The sequence below is a fragment of the Lathyrus oleraceus genome, chromosome 4, assembly GCF_024323335.1.
Source record: "Lathyrus oleraceus cultivar Zhongwan6 chromosome 4, CAAS_Psat_ZW6_1.0, whole genome shotgun sequence".
Classification (NCBI taxonomy): domain Eukaryota; kingdom Viridiplantae; phylum Streptophyta; class Magnoliopsida; order Fabales; family Fabaceae; genus Lathyrus; species Lathyrus oleraceus.
In genome coordinates, this window is record NC_066582.1 from 351,833,258 (window position 1) to 351,843,448 (window position 10,191).

At 38.5% G+C, this 10,191-nt stretch overlaps 1 non-coding gene across 1 annotated transcript; it reads right to left on the minus strand.

The window, feature by feature from the left end:
- Nucleotides 1–5,348: 5,348 nt before the first annotated feature.
- LOC127077018 (small nucleolar RNA R71) lies at nucleotides 5,349–5,455 on the minus strand. The gene has a single exon (XR_007787007.1). It is a non-coding gene; the product is annotated as a small nucleolar RNA R71 (small nucleolar RNA).
- Nucleotides 5,456–10,191: the final 4,736 nt, after the last annotated feature.

Sequence of the window (10,191 nt, forward strand, 5' to 3'; positions counted from 1 at the left end):
ACCAAGCCAAACGCAGTTAGAAGGCGGAACATAATCCATAATGCAAATGGACACCGTCAACGAAAATAAATCGCAACGGCGTTGGTATATGCAAACCTGTATCACGTAAATACCAAACAAATATAGATAAACAAAGTACATTTCCCAATAAATGGGAAACCAAGAATCCGTGTGGAATAACTAACTCGCGGTAACATAGCTCACGTAGAATAGCGAACCCACACCCCTACTAATAAAGGGGAGTGCATTCAACCACGCGCTTGGAACTTTCAATCGGTGTACCTTGCACATCTCAACAAACGAGTCAAAAATAACAAGGAAGAGTAAAGCATATCATATCTTCATCACAATCATAGAATAGAAGTGAGAGAGGTGCGAAAATAGTATGTAAACACAACGGAGCAACGTCCGGGGCAACCGTGTATTACCACTTGAGATGCGTGCAAAATTAATCCGAAAACATGCAAATTCAATCACAAGGAACATCCACAAGCACACAAACATAAGCATATGCAAACAGGGAGGTGAGAATATAAAGTTCACACAAAACGTCACTTAAAATCGATAAAATCGGAAAATAGGCGTAAAAAATCACCGACTTAAAACGGGACGAAAATTGCACGGTGACTAGAAAACAGGTCAAGGAACCCAAAAACGAACTCGGTTCGGCCAAAAACCGAGTGGAAGCAAAACTTTTTAAGCCCTTTTCTAAAAAAACAGAACCAAAAACGTGCAAAAGTGAAATTCCGAAATAAAAAATAAACCATCTGAATGCTTCCGGAATCACTTACCTATGCAGTTTCCATTATTACAAAACACATACACGGATCACAAGTTATGAACAAATGCATACTTGAGCTCAACTTGATATCCTATTTGAAATTAAATCCAAACTCATGGAAACAACAACATTCAAATCCATATCAAATGTTAACACAAATCAAAACAACATTACATTGTCACAAAAGGACATCACAAAGATTTAGCATAACAAATGGAATCGAAATTAAGTTCTCAATGGAATATATCAACAACATTTGAAGCATTTAATCAACCTTGACACCCAAATCCAACACTTGAAACCTAACAAAATATCGCCTATTTCTCAAGCAAATTGTCAAGCATCATGCATTTTCAACACAACAATTGACACATAAAGCAACACCATTAATACTCATGAATTTGGTTCAAGATTATCAACACAATACTCCATTTCAATTCAAATTAACCTCAAAACAACATCATCCAACTTCCATTAACATCGTTCAACAAGTTATCCATAATGAACTCTTACAATTTGCTCCAACGATTTAACAAGAGTTTATAAAATCAACATGATTCTCACATAGCAATTAACATAATCCACATCAATTGGAAATCACCATAATCACCTTCTATTCATTCCAACAATTTTCACACCATTACAATCAATATATTCATACATAATTATGAATTCAATCAACAAACATTATCCCAACTCTAGCCAATCCCAAACTTAATCATCATTATCAATTAAGTTCAAATCCAATTACTCACAAAATTATCACACAACTTCCAATTATGATCCAAATAAACAATTGAATTCCTAAATCAATTAAAACAAGCTTGTAAACAACCGAAACAGTACAGAAAACGAGGAAGCTTACTGAAGCGTAGCCAGAACTTACACTTGACCAGAGTTGTGGTCGGAACAAGCAATTAGAGAGGCGGAGTATCACTGGACATCAGCGCCGGTCGCAAGGAGAGAGGCACGTGTTCGTGCGGCGGTAAAGGGAGGAGATCGCGTCTGCGACCGGTGAAGCCGCGTCGGGAGGAAACCGGTCGGACGGGATGCGGCACCGGAAAGAGTGGACCGGAAATCGGAGAGAGATCAATTGAGATTTCAGTAATTTTCTGGAAAAATAATTCGAATGTTCTTCGCGTTCTTGAGAATTTGTATGAAGTTGTTGTGAAAACTCAAGAAGAAAATGCAATTTGATTCTATAGAGAAGGGAGAGCAAAAGAGAGAAGTGTTTGTGAAGAGAGAGAATGGAGAGTACCCCCAAAAAAATGAGAGGAAATTGAGGAAAAATGAATATATAGTGGTCACAAAATTTGAATTTGAAATTTCCTCCAAAATGCCGCTTAAACTCCAATCTCAAGGAAACATGTTTCGTTGCAAAATTCAGTTTTGGGCTTCAAAGAAAAGTCGAAGATGAGTAAATTTGTAATTCGTTCCCATGAGAACGGGCTCAATCGGATAAATGAAGCAAAAGATACGTGCGTTTGAATGACGAGAACCGACTGGTCATCTGAGGCGGAAAATTCAAACGCAGGATTTTCGTGCGCACCTTCCAAAGAACGCGACCAAACTCGATCTTCTGAATACCGTTTGAACTCGAGGACAAAAAGGGAACTTGTAGACGACAAAATTTGTGAAGCAATTCCGTGAGAAACATCCCGATACAGTAAAAAACAAAAAAGTTATGAATTTTTGAATCTTGCGAAATAGTGGGAGAAAACCCTGATTCACGATCGACCTCCGACGCTTTTGCAATATTCTGGAATTTGTGGTGCAGAACTAGCTTTTGGCTTAAACATACAAAATATTGGGGACCTCGAGACGGACTTCCTGTCCGGAATTCATCCGGTTTCGACATATGGTTCAGAAGTTATGAATTGTTTTATAGCACAGGAAACAACGGTTCAACATAGTTTTTCACTGTATAAACTCAGGTACTTGGCGTATTCGAAGACTTTACTCACAAAGTTAGCGTTCGGCCACAACAGATGAAATGAAAATAATAACCATCCGGACAAATGGAAAATTAATCGGATCAATATGTTAATTGGGTGAGAAGTTACGAAATTTTAAACAACCGAAAGACGTAAAACAGAAAACTTCGAAACTTCTATTGAAAATTAATTCCCGATATCTTCCTCACGTAATTGGCGTTTGGCTGATGACACTGAAATTCACCATATTTTTGACTCCGATTTCGCATGCATTTTAGTTGTTTTATTGTTATTTTGTTATGTTATTACTATGTTTCTCTTTGTTTTCAGGTTTTTACTTTAATCAGAGCCCCGATCGAGAAAAGGAGTGAAAATGAGCTAAAAACCCTAAAATTCAGCATTTTACACATGTGGCTCCCACTGTGACTGGCGCCATGGGTCCAGCCATGACGTGTCACAACTCAACTTCCCTCAACTGCCACGTTCCCCACTATCTCCACTATGGCGCCACAATTTGCTCTTATGGCGGGCGCCATGGACTTGTGGCGGGCGCCACAAGAAGAAAAGTTTTCCCTCCGAATTTCAAACTGAAGGGCATCCTTGTCTTTTCCATTATTTTACTTTCCTATAAATAGAGACTCAAATTCATTTGTTTAATCATCCAAACTTAGAGAAGATGCAAACTTAGAGCAAACTTAGTTTCACTTAGGCATATATTCAGTATTTTAAAGTGGTAATCACTTTGCATTGGGGTGTTACCTCAATTATGTAATCAAGTCAGTGATCAAGTCTGTAATCGAGTTTGGAGCACTTTGGAAGAAAGTTAATCCTGCCGCCATTTTCATTTCCGCTTCGCATTTTATTCAACCCTCCGATTGGAGCAGGTTTTTATTGCTTTGCCTTTATCTAATTTATTTTCCCGCACTCGCTTTACTTTATTTACTTTCCCGCACTGTCTTTACATTATTTATTTCTCGCACTCGCTTTACTTTATTTATTACTCGCACTCGCTTTACTTTATTTATTTCCCCGCACTCGCTTTACTTTATTTATTTCCCCGCACTCGCTTTACTTTATTTATTTTCCCGCACTCACTTTATTTTATTTATTTTCCCGCACTCTCTTTAATTTATTTATTTCTCGCACTCGCTTTACTTTATTTATTTCTCGCACTCTTTTTACTTTATTTATTTATCGCACTCACACTACTTTTATTTACTTTCCGCACTCGCACTACTTTTATTTAAATTCTGCACTCGCACTACTTTTATTTAAATTTAAATGCACCTTTACTTTACCATGTCTAACTAAACCTATAAGGTTAGAATGTAAGGATCGTAATTGAACCGATAATCCGTACAATTGTTCGTAGAAACACTTAAGGGCTATTTTAACTTTCAACTTAAGTTTTCCCGCACTTAATTTCCGTTGGGTAAGATCGAAAGCCATCCAACGTCTATTTAAACTTAATTGTTTTTAACTATTTCAAATACAACGAAAGCGCTTTGTTTAGTTCATTAGGAGTTTTTAACTTAAGAAGAAAAGTGATTTTAAAACTATTTTCGGACGCGTTTATAAGTTTAGAGTCTGGTTCGTGAGAACCTCTTTTGGTTAAGAGATCCAGGTTAAAATACTTTTCAACTTGGTCAAGATACTATATTTCTTAAAGATAGGTTTACTACCCTAAAGCAATGTGCGCCTTTTTATAAGTGACAATAAAAGGGTTTGATTAGGGAGTACAACTCCGTTCTGAATACGCGAAAGTGACAGTTCCTGTTAATTGGTTCTTTTCAAAGTAGGAAACACTGCCCATAAGTAGTTCTATTAGCAAGTACTTGGATTATTAATTGATTATGTGAATTACATTCGAGCCTGTCTTTATTAATTGAACTTTATTCAACACTTTACTTTTCATTGCACACTCTAAAAACCCCTATTTTGATTACCTTAGATAAACACCATAACAATAGATAACGATAGATTGACACTTGGTCTCTGTGGATTCGACAATCTTTTATATTACTCTGACGCGTTCGTATACTTGCGAAAAGCACGCATCAAGATTTTGGCGTCGTTGCCGGGGACCAATTTCGTCAAATTTCATACCCTGTTGTTATATCGTTTAGACTTAGGTTATTACCCGCCGGTCAATGCGAAGAACTCGCAGCACCGGAAGTTTAGTATACCCTCTTGCGGAACCTGAACGTTACGCTCACACACGTTTATTGTTTCATAGAATTAGGAAAGCTATGGCCGAAGATCAAAACCATAGGCCTCTTAAGGATTTCTCCCAACCATCCAACGAAGAACTTAGTTCTAGTATAGTAAACCCAACCATCCCAGCTAATAATTTCGAACTTAAACCCTCTCTGTTGCAACTAGTGCAACAGAGATGATTCACAGGTCTCGCTACTGAGAACCCAAACCAACATTTAAAAATCTTTCTCCAATTAGCAGACACTTTTAAAACCAATGGAGCTTCTCCTGAGGCAATCCGTTTAAGATTATTCCCTTTTTCCCTCAGAGATAAAGCCCTATCATGGTTAGATTCCCTTCCACCCAATTCCATTACGACTTGGGATAACCTTAGAAGATTATTCATTGCTAGATACTTTCCCCCAAGTAAGACCACCGTTCTTCGAAACCATATAACTAGATTTACCCATAACCAAGGAGAATCGCTGTTCGAAGCTTGGGAGAGATATAAAGAGCTGTTAAGAGCATGCCCACATCATGGTTTAGAAAAATGGTTAATCATTCAGACCTTTTATAATGGACTTCACTATAACACTAAGATAACCATCGACGTTGCCGCAGGCAGTGCGCTGATGAACAAACCTTACCCTGAAGCTAGTGCCCTCATCGAAGATATGACTCAAAACCATCAATCATGGGGAGTCGAATGAGCGACCGGTGAGAAGAAGGAAGCCCAAGGAGGAGTACATGAACTAAGCTCTATAGACATGATGCAAGCTAAAATGGACACTTTATCCCTTAAGGTCGAGCACATGTGCATAAACCCGAATCTTGCGGCTACAGTTTCGTCAGATTGTGAGATATGTGGAACCAAAGGACACCAATCTGCAGAATGCAGTCTATTAAACGAAACCCACTCTGAGCAAGTGAACTACACCCAAGGGAACCCATATTCGAATACCTATAACCCTGGATGGAGGAATCACCCAAACTTCTCCTATAAGAACAATAACCCAATCTAAAATAATGCACCTCCGAGACAAACAGGTTATCAAGCCCCAAGATCAAATCAACCTATGCAACTTGTACCACCAAAGACGAGCCTTGAGAAAATTATGGAAAATGTTATCACTGCTCAAACCCAACAAAACAAAGAATTCATGAACCAAAACATTCATGTTAACGAACTGATTACCCAGTTAGGAACCAAGGTTGACCAAATAGTTACTCATACCAAGATGCTTGAAACCCAAATCTCATATGTAGCTATAAACCAAGCCCCCCAGACCACACCTGGAGGATAGTTCCCTGGACAACCTCAACAAAATCCGAGAGGGCAAGCCAATGCCATTACCCTATGAAGTGGGAACACTTATGATTAGCCACCAAACCCAAGATTGAGTGAACCCAAAACTTCTAAGGAATGTACCAAACCCCCGGACAAAGTAAAGGAACCAGAGGAATCTGAAAAACAGGAAGGTCAAGAAAAAGGAGAAGAACCTAAAAATAAAACTGATGTACCACCCCCGCCATATAAACCACCTATACCATATCCGCAAAGACTCAAACAAACCCAGATCAATAACCAATATAAGTTTTTTATTAAAGTTATAGAAAAACTTCACGTAGAAATCCCTTTCACATAAGCCATCACCCAAATACCTTCTTATGCAAAGTTTCTCAAAGACATCCTTACCAACAAACGTAGACTTGACGATCCGAAACCCTTGGAATGTTATTCTATTTCCGAGAATAAATTAGCCAAAAAGGATAAAGATCCTGGAAATTTCTCCATTCCTTGTCTTTTGGGTAGTCATGTCATCGAAAAAGCTTTTCTAGACATAGGAGCTAGTGTGAGCTTAATGCCGTTAGCAGTTTGTGAGAGGTTAAACTTAGGAGAATTACAGCCTACTAAGATGTCACTTCATTTAGCCGATAGATCTGTTAAGTATCCGATAGGCATTTTAGAAGATGTCCCTGTTAGGATAGGTCATTTATTTATCCCTACTGATTTTGTTGTCATGGACATCAAAGAGGACAATGATATACCAATCCTTCTAGGTAGACCATTCTTATCAGCTGCAGGAGCCATAATAGAATTCAAGAGAGGAAAGTTGACCTTTGAGGTAGGTGATGAGAAAATAGAATTTATACTTTCGAAATTTCTTATGGCACCCGTGATGGGAGATACATGTTATGCCTTAGATATCATTGAAGAATGCGTTAGGGAGTTAGAACAAGAAGAAATCATAAAAACAATTAAGTTACCATCAACCCTCATAATGGAAGATGATGACTTTAGAAAACCCTACATCAATGATAACCTTTACGAATGTTTATCCCTTACCCCAGATCCTATGCCATGCCCTAAGAAACCAACCTTAGAACTTAAGGAACTGCCTAAGAACCTGAGATATGAGTTCCTCGATGAAGAGATGAACCGTCCAGTTATAGTCAGTGCTACCTTGAGCTAAGAGGAAACAAACCAACTTTTAGAAGTTTTACGAAGATATCCCTTAGCCTTAGGATATAATATCTCTGACCTGAAAGGTATATATCCATCCGTATGCATGCATCGGATTTCGCTCGAACTAAATATTTGTTAAAAAAGAATAAACCCTATAATGAGTGATGTTGTTAAAAAAGAAGTTCTTAAGTTACTTAAGGCAGATATAATCTATCAGATCTCGGATAGTAAGTAGGTGAGCCCTGTGCATGTAGTACCTAAAAAGGGAGGCGTCACAGTCGTGCAAAACGATAAAGGCGAACATGTAGCAAAACGGATAGAAGGAGGATGGTGGATGTGTATAGATTATAGAAAGTTAAATAAAGCAACCAGGAAAGATCATTTCCCTTTACCATTTATAGACTAGATATTGGAGCGTCTAGCTAGACACTCTTACGTCTGCTATCTAGATGGATACTCTGGATTCTTCCAAATACCTATCCACCCCGAAGATCAAGAAAAAACTACCTTCACATGCCCTTATGGAACTTTTGCCTACAGACGAATGCCATTCGGCCTCTGTAATGCCCCAGCTACTTTCCAACGCTGCATGATGTCAATCTTTGCAGATTACCTAGATGGTATCATGGAAGTGTTTATGGATGATTTCTCCGTTTGCGGATTTGATTTCTACAATTGTCTTGCTAACCTTGAGAAAATCCTAGAGAGATGCGTGGAGGTGAACCTCGTGCTAAACTAGGAAAAGTGTCATTTCATGGTGACCGAAAGAATTGTTTTAGGACATATAGTTTCCGAAAAAGGTATAGAGGTAGATAGAACTAAGATAGAAGTTATAGAAAACCTAAAACCACCCAAACTATTAGAGAAGTCCGAAGTTTTCTTGGACACGCTGGATTCTACCGGCGTTTTATCAAGGACTTCTCCAAAATAACTAAACCCTTAACTGGCCTTTTAATGAAAGATGCTGAATTCATTTTCAATGAAAAATGTAATGACACATTTAATATTTTAAAGCAAGCATTAGTGTCTGCACCTATTATGAAACCCCCTGATTGGTCAGATCCTTTTGAGATAATGTGCGATGCTAGTGATTATGCGGTTGGAGCCGTTATAGGACAAAGGAAAGATAAAAAATTACATGCCATTTATTATGCCAGTAGAACCCTAGACGCTGCCCAACTTAACTATGCAACAACTGAAAAGGAATTACTCGTTGTAGTTTTCGCTATAGACAAATTTAGATCTTATCTAGTAGGAGCAAAAATTATAGTTTACACCGATCATGCTTCCATTCGTTACCTATTAAGTAAAAAAGATGCCAAGCCCAGGTTACTCTGATGGATTTTGTTACTACAAGAGTTTGATTTAGATATAAGAGATAAAAAAAGGCACTAAAAATGTGGTAGCTGATCACCTTTCTAGGCTAGAACATCTAAAACCTGACTTAGTACCCATAAATGATGATTTCGCCTATGATAGATTGATAGCTAGACTAGAAACCATTGAAGACGATAGCCTAGGCCCTCATGAGCACTTCCAAAAATCCTTAGTAGTAAGTAACGTACCATGGTATGCAGACTTTGTTAATTACCTAACTGCTGATATCATTCCCCCTGATCTTGACTACCACCGCAAGAAGAAGTTCTTCAACGATGTGAAAAACTTTTATTGGGACGACCCACTCCTTTTCAAAAGGGGTAAAGATGGCATTTTTCGCTGTTGCGTTCCAGAAGAGGAGGTAAAGGGTATAATTGAGCATTGTCACTCTGCACCCTATGGTGGACATGCGAGCACCTCTAAGACATACGCCAAGATTCTTCAAGCTGGCCTATTCTGGCCTACCATGTGGCACGATGTCCATGCTTGCATTGTCAAATGTGATAGATGCCAACGCACTGGAAACATTTCAAGGCGTGACAAAATGCCTCTAAGAAACATTCAGGAAGTAGAACTCTTCGATGTACGGGGTATAGATTTCATGGGACCTTTCCCACCATCCTTAGGAAATAGGTATATCTTATTAGCTTTAGGCTACGTGTCTAAGTGGATTGAAGCTATAGCTGCACCCACAAACGACACTAGGGTGGTAATCAAGCTTTTTAAAAACTATATTTTCCCTAGATTTGGAACGCCCCGTTTAGTCATAAGCGATGGAGGATCACACTTCATATCAATAATATTTGATAAACTTTTAAGAAAATATGGAGTTAGGCATAGAGTAGCAACACCATATCACCCACAAACTAGTGGCCAAGTAGAAGTATCCAATAGGGAGATAAAACAAATCCTAGAAAAAACTATTTCTATCTCTAGGAGAGACTGGTCTCAGAAGCTTCAAGAAGCATTATGGGCCTACCGAACCGCTTTCAAAACCCCTATAGGAATTACTCCCTACCAACTAGTCTATGGAAAATCCTGTCACTTACGTTTCGAATTAGAGTATAAGGCCTATTGGCCCATTAAAACTTTGAATTTAAACTACCTGACCGCTGGTGAAAAGCGTATCCTTGACATTCACAAACTAGAAGAACTCAGGCAATCTGCCTACGAGAATGCAAAAATATACAAAGAGGGAACAAAAGCCTGGCACGACAAAAGAATAGTAAAGAAAGATTTCAATATAGGCGACCATGTTCTCTTGTTCAACTCTAGGTTACGACTTTTCTTTGGGAAGCTGCACTCGAGATGGACTGGCCCTTTCACAGTATTCAAGATTCTAAGATCCAGAGCAGTAGAAATCAAGAACGAAACTTGTAGTCCATTCATGGTAAATGGACAAAAACTGAAGCTATATGAAGGAGGAGACATTCCAA